This window comes from Talpa occidentalis, unplaced genomic scaffold (genome assembly GCF_014898055.3).
Source record: "Talpa occidentalis isolate TD23 unplaced genomic scaffold, MPIMG_talOcc4v2.1 talOcc4.2, whole genome shotgun sequence".
Classification (NCBI taxonomy): Eukaryota; Metazoa; Chordata; class Mammalia; order Eulipotyphla; family Talpidae; genus Talpa; species Talpa occidentalis.
Window position 1 is genome coordinate 33,686,441 of NW_023602073.1, and position 12,830 is coordinate 33,699,270.

Here is a 12,830-nt window from a genome sequence, read left to right on the forward strand (position 1 = left end):
ATTCATGAATGCATCCTACAAGTTCTGCTGACCTGGAATCCCAAGGGCACGCTGAGAGCTGGCGACGAGCCAAGAGCCATGTGCGGCCAACACAAGCCCACGTGTCTGGTTTTATACCAAACCTGGCAGCTTAACCCCACCCTCAGGTCCCAGCAACCCTCCCTTTGGTGGTGATGGGATTTGTCTTTCCCAATGTCCTGATGGCTTTGGTCTGGAGTGGGGGTGGAGTCCACAAAGCCTGTATGAAGCTTGCTCAGGACATCCTGTCCCCCTAATATTGTCACTATAGTTTTTATTTTGGAAAAAAGTTTTTATAAAAATATTTTATTCCTATTAACATGTAGGGTTGTTAATATCATTCTAAATGAATAAGCATTTTTTAATTTTCGATCTCTAGCATGGCAAATATTGATAGATATAACCCACAAAATTACCTTGGATCCTCATTCATCTGTGAGAGTGTATTCAGATCATAAAGACAGAAATTTTGAGAATCACTGACTGAAACAGACCCTGGTACTCAGAGAGACGGCGTGAGAAAGGCTCCTCAATGCAGAAGCAAAGACGCCAGAGCCAAGAGCCACCTGCAGGAGGGTCAGGACCCAGTCCCAGCTCTCAGGCTGGTTCTCAGGGCTTCAGGCCTCAGGACAGGGTTTGGGTGGGGAGCCAAGCGAAGGGAATATTCATCTCCACTTTGCTCTGTCACAGGCTGCGCCAAGTCCTCACCCTGTACACGCCCAGTTCTATTTCCCTGTACACGACCGTCCGGATAAGTCAATCAACGTCAAGGCTTTCGGGGTGTAAAGTCTGAACTGGGTTTTAGAGTCTTCCCAGACCAGGAGGATCCAGACTATGGATCCTCCAACCTTCCTCCTGCTGCTGTCCGGGGCCCTGGTCGTGACTGAGACCTGGGCAGGTGAGTGCGAAGTTCGGAGGGGAAAAGTTCGGAGGAGAAAAGTCCTTCCAGGCTTTGGCCTGGAAGGAGTGAGAGGACCCTGCAGTGGCCAGGACCCAGGAAGAGTCCCCCGACCGCCCTCTCCTCCACCCGCATCAAACCCCACACCTCGGTGTCCTGCTCCTCCCTTCCACCCACTCCTGTGCCCTGACCTTTTCCTGCCACCCCTTTTTACTCTCACGAATCCCCTTGCTCTCTCCCCCTGCCCGGCCCCTTCATCCTCGGACCCAGACACTGGCGCCCAGAGGAGAGTTGGGGTCTCAGCCCCTCCCCTCCCCCAGGCTCCCACTCTGTAATGTACTTGCACACCGCGATGTCCTGGCCTGGCCCCGGGGAACCCCGCTTCATCTGCGTGGGCTACGTGGACGACACGCAGTTCCTGCGGTGCCACAACAATGACCCGAGTCTGAAAATGGAGGCAACAGTGCCCTGGATGGAGCTAGAGGGGTTGGGAGAGCCAAAAGCGGATTGTCGAGAGCCACGTACACCTGTCCAGGCTCCGACTGAGCAACCTGCGGATGTACTACACCCAGAGCGGAACAGGTGCGTGATCCCCACCTACGGACAGGGGTTCCCTCCAGTCTCTGGGTCCGAGCTTCCCCTCGAGGCCTTGGAACTTTTACCCTGTTTCTGTGTTAGTTTATTACAAATCCCCAGCAGCTGCGCTTGCCTGGGGATGGGAGGTGCTAAGTGGGTGCGGCTGACGTGGCGGGGGCGGCCGGGGCCTCACACCTTGCAGGTGAGGGATGGCTGTGAAGTGGGCCTGGACGGTAGCCTAAGCCGCTTCAATCAGTTCGCCTACGACGGCGTTGATCCCCTCACCCTGATGGAGGAGCTGCGCGCCAGGACCCCAGCGGGCATGGAGGTGCAGACCTGGGAGGATGAGACCTGGGAGGGTGAGTGGGAGGAGGTCCTCGCTCGGAATTCCACACCCCCCGCCTGGAACGCGAGTGTGGCCAGTGGCTCCAAGGACACCTGAAGAAAGGGAACCAGACACCGCATGCAAGTAAGAGTTGCCTCGGGCCTCCCCTAGGGCCAAGGCTGGCGTCCAGCACAGGGAAGCAGAGTGGGCTCAAGGCCAGATACCACCCTCCTATGGCCCCAGAAGGTGAGGAGTCCTCCTTGGTGTCCAGATACTGGAAAGTGACCCCTAGAGTGCCAGCCCTTCCTGGGGCCAATTAAGGAAGGCGCTCTCTCCAGGTGAGGAACAGTCCTGAAATAACTGATCTCTCTGATCCTGGCGGTGTTCTGGTGAACCGTGTATTTCTTGCTCACATCTGATTCTCAGAGGTCTTGGATCCTGACTCCAACTTTCCTGAGTCACTTGGGCCTCTATCCAGGTCAAGACGAGAGGTCTCTAGTCTCTCCCTCAGAGCCCTGCAGCCTGCCACCCTGAACTGCTGCACCCTGATTCTAGAACTTTCCAAGGATTAGGAGACTATCCCAGTGATCCAAGGCCAGGCTGGTGTTCCAGTTTTGCACTCTGTCCACCCAGTGCAATTATCTGTCCATTCTCAGGATGGTCACATGAGGCTGCTTCAGTGGCCTATGAAAGTAACCCAAAGTATGAATTTTCAGAACTCCCAAAGACACTCGTGACCCACTATGCTACCTCTGACCATGAGGTCACCCTGAGGTGCTGGGCCCTGGGCTTCTACCCTGCAGACATCATCCTGACCTGGCAGTGAGATGGGGAGGACATAACCCATGACATGGAGCTGGTGGACACCCAGCCTGGGGGGGATGGAACCTTCCAGAAGTGGGCGGCTGTGGAGGTGCCTTCTGGAGAGGAGCAGAGATACACGTGCCACGTGCAGCATGAGGGGCTGCTGGAGCCCTGAGTCCTGAGATGGGGTAAGGAGGGGGTCATGGGCACAGAGCTTCTCAGGGGCATCGGGAGCCCTTCTGGAGCCCTCCAGCAGGATGGGGGCTGAGGCCTGAAAGTCAGAGTCTCAACTTTTCCCTTCCAGAGCCACCTCCTCAGTCCTCCTTCCCCACCGTGGACATCATTGCTGTCCTGGTTCTCCTTGGGGTTGTGCTCACTGGAGCTATGATTTGGAGGAAGAGGCTCTCAGGTAGAGAAAACCTCATATGAGGTCTGAGATTTCTTGTCTAACGTCTGCTTGATACTGTGAGGCATGATCCCACACACATGCGCTTTCTCAGCTGAGAGCCAGGTTTGCTGACACTTTTTTGTAAAGCTCATGAAACTCCTTGGTATGAAAAATGAAGGACAAATATTTCAACTGATGACTTTGGTCATGGGGACCTCACTTGAGTAGCTGCAGGTAAAAAGGAAATGTCCCTGCTAAGGACGGAGGAGGCTGGCCCAGCTCCCACACGTGCTTTCTCCTCATGTTCCCTGATCCTGTCCTGAAGACCAGGACAGGCCAGTTCCTCAGGACTTCTTGGTCCTGCCTCCTCCCTGACCTCTCACAAAATGTTTTCTTCCTATAGGTAGAGAAGGAGAGAAATACTAAGTCTGGATATGTGGGGTAGGAAGGCCCTTAGAAAAGTGTAGATGGTGGGCCTCCCTGGTGGCACATGGGCTTGGGCACGGCACTATGGGGTGGTCTGCTGCCTCTGCAGAGCGAGTTCAGTCCCCAACCGGCCAGGGTGCATCTCACATGGCGAGACAGACCTCTCCTGTCACGCCCGCTGCTCCCCTCAGCAGTGTATTTCAGTCAGTCTGCCTGTTCTGTTCCCCACTCTGTCTCTGGTGAATCCTCTCACCCCCCGCATCTCTGGCCTTTATCCCAGCTCTTATATGCATAAATGAATAAATCTTTAAAAAAAGAAAAGTGTAGATGGAGTCCATGGGGGAGCTCACCCACCCCATAATCGCTCCTTAGTCTCATCTTCTGGGCACTCTAACCAGGGTCTGTCTTCTGGTTTTGCCCCAACCAACTTTTAAAGTAAAACTCTGGGGCCTCCCTGGTGGTGAAAGGGTTTAAGATACAACCTATGAAGCTCGCCACAGCCACTACAGCATGAGTTCGATCCCCTGCCAGGGAGCTACCCACATGGCACAGCAGACCTCTCCTGATTCACCCTCTGCTGCCCTCAGCAGTGTATTTCAGCAGATCTGCCTGTTCTGTTCCTCACTCTGTCTCTGGTGAATCCTCTCACCCCCCCCCCACCTCTGGCCTGTATCCCAGCTCTTATATGCACAAATAAATAAATCTTTAAAAAGAAAAGACCACCTAACTTTACTTGTTGCAAAGGGCACCTGCATGTGTCTGTCTGTGCTCCTACTAGCATAACGTGAGGAGGTGGGGAGTCTGGCCCAGCCCTGCCCACCAGATCCCTCCCCACACTGACCTGTGTCTCTCCCTGATGACTTTCCTGCTCCAGCAGAGGCGGGACTGGGTCGTCTTCATCCCTGTCTTAACTTCTATTGCACTGAGCTGCAGCTTCTCCTCTGTTAAAATAGAGAATCTAAATAAATCTTTAAAAAAAATAAAATAGAGAATCTGATACTAAACAGAAGGGGCTGGAAAGGCCACATGCAGTCGGATTCTGGCAGCAGCCTTAGCAGCTCTTGCCTTTCCTGGCTCTCCTTGCTTTCTCGGGAAACATGGCTTCCAGCGTGGCTGTCTCTGAAGGTGTCAGGAAAGTGTCCAAGGACATGAAGGTGCGTAAGTCATCAACACCACAGGAAGTGAAGAGGCGCAAGAAGGTGGTGCTCTTCTGCCCAAGTGAGGACAAGAAGAACATCATCCCGGAGGGCAGAGAAATCCTGGTAGCTGATGTGGGCCAGGCCATGAACAACCCCTACCCATCTTTGTCAAGATACTGCCAGACCAGGACTGTGCCCTCCATGACGCAACCTAACAGACCAAGGAGAGCAAGAAGGAGGCCTTGATGCTTATCTTCTGGGCCCCTGAGTGTGCACCCTTAAGCACAAAATCATCTCTGCCAGCTCCAAGGAGAAGCTGACATGGATCAAGTATGAATTACAAACTGCTGGGGCCTCCCTGGTGGCATAAAGGGTTATGTCTCCGCAGTATGAAGCTATCTGCAGCCACTGCAGCACGAGTTCGATCCCTGGCCAGGGAGTTACCCACATGGCACAGCAGACCTCTCCTGTCTCGCCCGCTGCTCCCCTCAGCAGTGTATTTCAGCCAGTCTGCCTGTTCTGCTCCCCACTCTGTCTCTGGTGAATCCTCTCAATCCCCACCCCACACCTCTGGCCTGCACCCTAGCTCTTGTATGCATAATTAAAAAAAAAAAAACTCTACCCTGGCAGAGAAGCTGGGGGTAGCGTGTCATCTTCCTGGAGGGCAAGCCCCTTCCACCCCCTGCCTAAAGCATCTGGCTTCCCCAGACCTGCCCACAGGGGTTGCAGGCTGCCCCCTTCCTGCCAGACCAGAAGGACTAGGGAATCCCAGCAGGGGGAGGACAATGCCTCCACCTAGTTGCCAAAAGCCCCCCCAACCCCAGAACTTCTTCCAACCTCCATCCCTGACAGATCTGGCCTTCCCAAACCACCTTTGATCTGATCCCTCTTGGGTTTAAGCAGACCACGTTCCCCCCAGAAGGGAATTATGACTGTTTTGTGCTCAGTTCTGTTCTCCTCCTCTGGGTGCCCCCATCTCCAGCAGCAAGAGGAATATTGGGGTATTTTTTATAAAGATTTATTTATTTATTTATTTATACAAGAACTGGGGTACAGGCCAGATGCGCAGGAGGGTGAGAGGCTTCACTAGAGACATATATACACAGTTTTCTTTTAATTGTTGTGCTTTTCCTTTGTAATAGAAGGTCCCTTACTGGTCCTGCCTCCATGAGTGGCCATGACCAGGGAGGGGGAGGGGAACCAGGCAGTGTGGGGAGTGGGTCATCTCTACGACATCCCGTTTCTACACAGAATCAGACAGCACAGGGTTGCTATTGCTGTTGAAAGGTGGCAGCACGGAAGAGAAGGAACAGTGAGGGCTTGGAGTATTATTAAAAAAAAATAAATACCCCGGGACTCCCCTTATGGCGCAGGTGGTTGAGCACAGCGCTGTGAAGCTGTCTGCAGCCTCTGCAGCGCCAGTTCGATCCCAGCCGGCGGGTGAGGGCCCCACATGGCACAGCAGACCTCTCCTGTGTCGTGCGCTGCTCCCCTCAGCAGTGTATTTCATCAGTCTGCCTGTTCTGCTCCCCGCTCTGTCTCTGGTGAATCCTCTCACCACCCCTTCCCCCGTACCTCTGGCCTGTACCCCAGTTCTGGTATGCATTAATAAATAAATCTTTAAAAAAAAAAGAAGGAAAAAAATAAAATGAAAAAAAAAAGGAAATGCAGGAACATTCATCTGGGAGATGAGTCATAAAGATAAATCTCTCAAACAAGGGGGAAATTGCAACAAATGGGGGGAAGACAAACTCTTAGTCTTGCTAATGCCCATCAAAGACAAACCTGTAGGGACATAGGGGAAAGACAACCTTGTTAATGCCTGTCTAAGAGACTAGTCATTTGTAACTGTATCACCCCCACCTGTAGAGGGGCTGAGAGGAGGGTCAGACAGGGAGCAGGTCGGGCAGCAGGGGAGGGAGGGGTATGGGGGTTCCTGTGTCCATTAAGGGGGTCAGTGTAGATGGTGGGATGGGAGCAAAGCCCTGGGGAGGAGTGATGGGGGTGAGGGTCCCATGGAGGGAACAGCCCATGGGGGACTGGCTGGTGCCAGGTGAGCAAGGACAGAGGGGGTCGCCCTGCTCATTACTTACAGGAAGGACATGAGAGGTGAGCCTCAACTAGTGACTTGATGGTTGTAAGTTATATCTCAATTCAGTGGCTTTAGAACCATATTAAGAAATGGGTCTACAAGTTGCCCTGTGTCTGTCCTCCACTGTATCCACAGTGAGGGCTTGTGGGGCAGGAAACTGCCTCAGCCCACGAGGAGCTGAGCACAGACGGCTTCACTGCACAGATGCTCTCAAGGAACTTCCTCTGCGTGGTCCTGAGTCACGTGATGAGATGCTGACATTACGCTGCTTCTGTGATGGGAGAGACTTTGGGGGGCCTTGGGTGGGAGGCAGCTTATTTTTCATGTGGGCAGAATGGAAATAATGAGTGCCCAGAAGTTCTTCTGTGTTGATTTTTGATTTTCCACCAATTCTGTGATAAACATGAGGGGAGACAACTCCCCCCTGTGAGTGTGTCTGACTCTCTGGCTCTTCCTTGTGAGGAGAATGAAGCAGAAGGGACGTGCAGAGTCAGGCTCACAGGGGCTGAGACTTCCCGCCCGGGCTCCCCTCCTGGTCCCTCTCTGGGGTGACTCCCTGCACATGGTGGACCCTCAGCTAAGGGGACGCCACAGGACAAGGACCTGAGGGTTTTCTCCAGGAGCCACATGCAGGAGCTCTGAGGCAGGTCCTTCCACGCTGATCACGGCCGTTCAGATCCGCCAACATCTCATCCCCATCGCAGCCTCGTGGGACCCAGAGCTGGAGCCTCTGAGGGAGGCCCCTCCTGCCGCCTCCCCCTCAGAGACTGTGGAGACGCCAGAACTCTGTTTTAGGTGCAAAGTAGGAAGTGATTTGGTACAAACCAGTAAAATATTCAGGCGATAAAGTGATCAGTGGCTGTTTTCTCACAAGAAACAGTGGAGGCCAGAGTAGCTCACGTGACGGTCAAGGTCCTGATTGCAATGAGCTGTCAGACAAGGATTCCACGTCCTCTGAAGTGTCCTTCAAAATATGTGATTTTAAAAAATGAGTTCTACCGTTTTTAGATTCCCATTTAGTTTTACTCTTTTGTTTTCTTTATACTATCCCCAGAGCGGTGTCTGCAGGGTCACGGCACAGAGGGGCTGTCAGCAGCCTGGAGCTGTGAGCAGGGCTGACTCTGACCCGCCTGCAGGGAGTGGGGCCCTGGAGCCCCAGAATCAGCCCCAGGGCTGGCCCTCCAGAGCAACACAGGCCTTTCTCCTCTTGATTCCCTGAATCACCTCCTCTTCATTGCAGGAATCTCCCTGCCACCCGAGCATTGGGGAGTTGGGGAGGATGTTGTGGCTCAGGAAATGGGGGCCTCCTCCTAACCATCTGTCCTCTCCTCCTCTCTCTCCTTCATCAGCCTGAGTGTGCGTGTTTGAGTCACACCAGCCCTGCACGGACAGGAAAGGCCCAGAACTTAAGTGATTCCCTGGTCAGTTACAGCACCAGCCCCTCTGCAGTCCCACCAGGGGAGACAGAGACTCTCCCAGCCCCAGCCAGAGCCGCGTCTCCCACACAGACCTTCCTCTCACAGTGTCCCTGATGCTGCCCCTTCCTGGCCCCACCCTTCCTGGTGCCCCCACCACTCCTTTGGGGCCCCATCCCCTAGTCCCCATTTTCATCCTCTGCTCCATTTCCAGGAGCCTCCCCGTCTTCCTAGTCATGCCCTGGGGGCTCTCCTCAACCTCCCCTCATTCAGGGATGGAGAATTTTTTAATTATGTGTATTTATTTCCTTACAGCGTGGGTCATCTTTCTATAGTTGTTTCTCTTAGGTGCGGCCCTTCCACCAATGATCCACCACACACCACCACCAGCTCCCCGGGTCTCTCCCCGGCTCTGATCACTCCTGCTCCCCCCTGCTGCAAGACGTGGATGGGTGGTCGGCCCACGGGTCTTGGCGTTTTCCTGGAACCTTGTCCTTTTCCTGGGAGAGGACCTGGGCTCCTGGGTAGAATTGAATGTTAATTCCCTGGAAGCAGAAGCAGAAACAAATGACAGAGACTCTGGAGTCCAAGGATCCATCCAAGACTAAAGGAAACTCTATATTTGGGGATCAGCCCATAATCTGGGAATCAGCTGTAATGACCTGGAAACCTGCTTTGTCCTTTGGCCATAGGACCAAGAAAATTTGAGGACTTCTGACCTGACACTGGACTTGGGCGCCCCCTTGTGTGCAGATCCCTGTCCTGCCGCTGGGGGCCCAGGGAGCCTGGGGAGGGCCTGGCTGAGCAGGAGAAAGGGCGGCTCTGGGCTCCTGTGCTCAGCCCTGTGGCCACACGGGGGCGCTGCCGCGCTGCTCCGGATTCTGGTGGCGCCGCCAGGTCGGGGCGGGGCCTGAGGTGGGCAGAGTTGGGGGTCCTGGAGGGCGGCGTCCTGGGGAGAGATGCTCTGTGAGGAGTCAGAGCAGCAGGGCTCAGAGGAGAGGAGACTCCGGAGCCTGCCCTGTGTGTGAGGTTTCCAGCTTTTCTACTCAGAACCCCTCTCTCCAGTCCCTGGACGGTGATACCTGGGAAAACTGGAAAAGAGAAAATATTTCCTTCTATAACCTATTAAATATTGAGAGTATTTTAAAAAATAACATTTAAAGAATACTGTTCGATTTACAGAAAAGTTGCAAAGGCAGTACACGTCTTGTTTCTCCCACACCATTTCCATGTTAACATCCTACAAGAGTACAGTTTTTTTTTTTTTTAACAACTACTGCAGCAATGTTGACATAATAACTAAATGCCATACTTTCATTTCAGTTTTTGCTAATGTCCATTTGATGCTCCATAATCCCATCCAGTTTGCCTGGATGGCAGTTCCTCAGACTTTCCTTGTTTTTATAACATTGACACTGGTGAGGAGTGATGTTTGGGAGAGGTGTTGGGGTCACAGATGGAGGTTCTTGGGTCACCTGTAAGAAAAGCTTCACCAGAGTCCTCCTCTCAGTGGCGTGAGGGGACACACACACACACACACACACAAGGAAAGAAGACGATGCTTGTGCAGACACCAGTAGACAGGAGGAGCTGCCCTTGGAGAGGGCGGGTGTGTGAGGAGAAGCCTGCAGGCCCCAGGCGGAGCCTTGGGAGCAGAGCTGCGTCTTCCTGGGGCAGAAAGGGCCCTGAGGTAGTGTTCTAGTTGGGAGGGAGGGCTCATTCCTTTGTGGAATTGTCATCTGTTGTTAAATTAATTCTATGGTGTTGTTATAGAGCAACCCCGATATTAAACGGGTTCCTGGCTGTGGGTCCTCACCCGCGCGCTTTAAAGGGACTTATGAATACTCTACTACAGACACACGCAAAAGGGCTAATAAAAGGTTTATTTACAAGAGAAAAAGAAATAAGGAAAATGTACAACTCAGGGAGAAAATAGGGAAATAAAGTCTTTAATGTGTCCTACCCGATCCAACGACCTGGAAACCCAAAGTCACTCTCAGAGCTAGACGGACGCCGCGAGCTGGCCGAGGGCCCCAAAATGGAGAGAGCCCCAAAGCCCACATGTCTGCCTTTTGTATCCACCTGGCTGCTTAACCCCACCCTCAGGTCCCAGCCACCTTCCCTTGGGTGGTGATGGGATGTAGAGTTTCCAGTGTCTTTGGCTTTGGCCTGGGGTGGGGGTGGAGTCCACAAAGCCTGTATGGAATTTGCTTTGGGGCAGCCTTTTCCCCCTAACACTGGGGTGGGGGTGGAGTCCACAAAGCCTGTATGGAATTAGCTTTGGGACAGCCTTTTTCCCCTAACAGTGTGACTGGGCTGATTTGTCAGGAGCAGCGAGTCTCTGCAATGGCTCCATCCCTGTATCCCGCCTCTGGTCTGCACCTCCTTATACTTCCTGTAGCATCTGATACTTGCTATAGCAGTTGGCCCACAGCGGATTTTCATTTCCATAATTGATTTAATGACTATGTTAATCACTTCTACCCCCACCTCCAGTTTCAGGTCTTGTGACCCCTCCACCCTAAATTTCCTACTCTTAGCCTCCATCAAGGAGCACTGCTCAGGAGTATTGTCCCTCAATTTAGGTTTTTTGTTTTGACTGGGACTGTGGGTTTGGGGAAGCAGACTCCAGGGGTGCAGGGACATTGTCCACTCACCACGGCAGTGCTCATTATGTCCACCTGACCCATCACTGATGGTGTTAACCTTCAACACCTGGCTAAGGCAGACTTTCCCAGATTTCTTCCTGAAAAGCTTCTCTTTTTCCCATTTATTTAGAGGCTGTTGTCTTTGGAAGGAAGTCAGTATGGGCAGCTCACACTTATGGGTGTGCTGCTATAAACATTTACATGCATGATTCTACTCCTAGGCATTGACCCAAATGACACAGAAACATTCATTTCAAGGGCACCTGCACCCCTATGTTTATAGCAGCACTATTTACAATAGTTAAGTTATGGAAACAACCCAAATGCCCAAAAATAGATGACTGGATCAAGAAGATGTGGTACATATACACCATGGAATATTACTCAGCAATCGAAAAAGGTAAACACATGCAATTTGCAGCAACATGGATGGAGCTGGAAGGGATCATGCTCAGCGAAATAAGCCAGAAAGAAAAAGAAAAATACCAGATGGTCTCACTCATAGCAGGAATCTAGAAAACCTAAATAAGGGACTAGGAAAAAGAATAACTATAATAAAGAAAAAATCAAAATCACCAAGCAACTATAAACCAGAGACACACTATGGGGGGGAGGGGAGAAGAGGGATTGGGGTCAAAATGAGGGGGGTGCAATTGTATGGGGAATATAAAAAAATAAATCTTAATAAAAAAATAAAGTAGAAAAAAACATTTACATGCATGCAGAGTTTATTAATATAAGTTTTCATTTTTTTAAAGATTTATTTATTTATGCATACAAGAACTGGGGTACAGGCCAGGGATGAGGGGGTTGAGAGGATTCACCAGAGACAGAGTTGGGGGCAGAACTGGCAGCTAACTGAAATACACTGCTCAGGGGAGCAGTGGACGAGTCAAGAGAGGTCTGCTGCGCCATGTGGGTCACCTCCCCAACTGCACACAGCTTCATAGGTTGCGTCTTAACCCCTTGTGCCTCCAGGGAGGCCCCCAAATATGTTTTCAAATTATTTGGGTAACTAGCTGGGGCAGTGATCGCTGGGCTGTATGTCAGGTTTTTGGGTTTTCAAAGAAACTGTCAAAGATCTTTGACAGTGACCGCACCCTTTAGCATTCCTGCAGGCAGTGTTGAGGCTCCTGTTGTCCACATCCTGGGCAGCACCTGTGCAGGGTTTGCATTTTTCAGCCCCTACCAGGTGTGATGGTGTCACTGTTGTTCCCTTTGTCTTTCCCTAGTGCCCTGTGATGCTGAGCATCTGTTCATGTTCTTCCTTGTCGTCTGTGTCTCTTCTTGGTGACGTGTCTGTTAAAGTCTTTTGTCCATTTTTCAAATGAGGCACCACTCATTTACAATACTGTTTTTGTCCCTTTTAAAATTGTGTTATTTATCTCTGCTCATTGAGTTTTAAGGGTTATTTTGTAAATTCTAGATACAGTCCTTGATCAGATTCATGATTTGCAAATGTTTCCCCCACTCTGTGTCCTGAACTCCTGTACTGACAGGAAAACAAGCATTGTTGTCCAGACAGAAGCATGGATTATATATATATATATATATATATATTTTAAGAAGAGAAATGATAAATCACTAACTGTTTTTGAGCAGATGTCCTAGCTGACTGGGTGTTGGGGGGGTGACTTACCTATGTGTGTCCTTGAGTGTTATTTAAATATTCTTGTATGTGCATGAAATATGCTTTCAAAAGTAAATTACACTACATTACTCAATTTATAACACTCCTCACACATCACAACCAAATCACGTGTTAAGACCAGACTGGCACGTGTGTTACCAGTGATGGACCCGCACGTCACAGTCGCCAAACTCATGGTTTCCCTTTGGGTTCACTCTGGTGTTGTCCGTTCTGTGGGTGTTGTTGGACAAATGTACAATGACCTGTGTCCATCAGAGTATTTTCACTGCCCATAATGTCTTCTGTGCTCCAATGAAACAAAAGCAAAAAAAAAACAAAAACCCAATGGAATCACATGAGACTAAAAAGCTTCTACATAGTGAAGCAAACTATCATTAAAATGAAAAGACAATATTGAGTCAGAGAAAATATTTGCACATCATCAATCCAACAAGGAGTTACTATCCAAGA

At 51.1% G+C, this 12,830-nt stretch overlaps 1 protein-coding gene and 1 pseudogene across 1 annotated transcript in view; both read left to right on the forward strand.

Annotated features, from left to right (window-relative positions):
• The window catches only part of LOC119251183 (patr class I histocompatibility antigen, A-126 alpha chain-like), a gene marked incomplete at its 5' end in the record, with an annotated part of 301,825 nt that overhangs the window by 218,082 nt on the left and 70,913 nt on the right, over window positions 1–12,830 (forward strand). The gene's annotated exons all lie outside the window — the stretch shown is intronic.
• On the forward strand, window positions 4,498–5,082 carry LOC119253062 (cofilin-1-like; annotated as a pseudogene).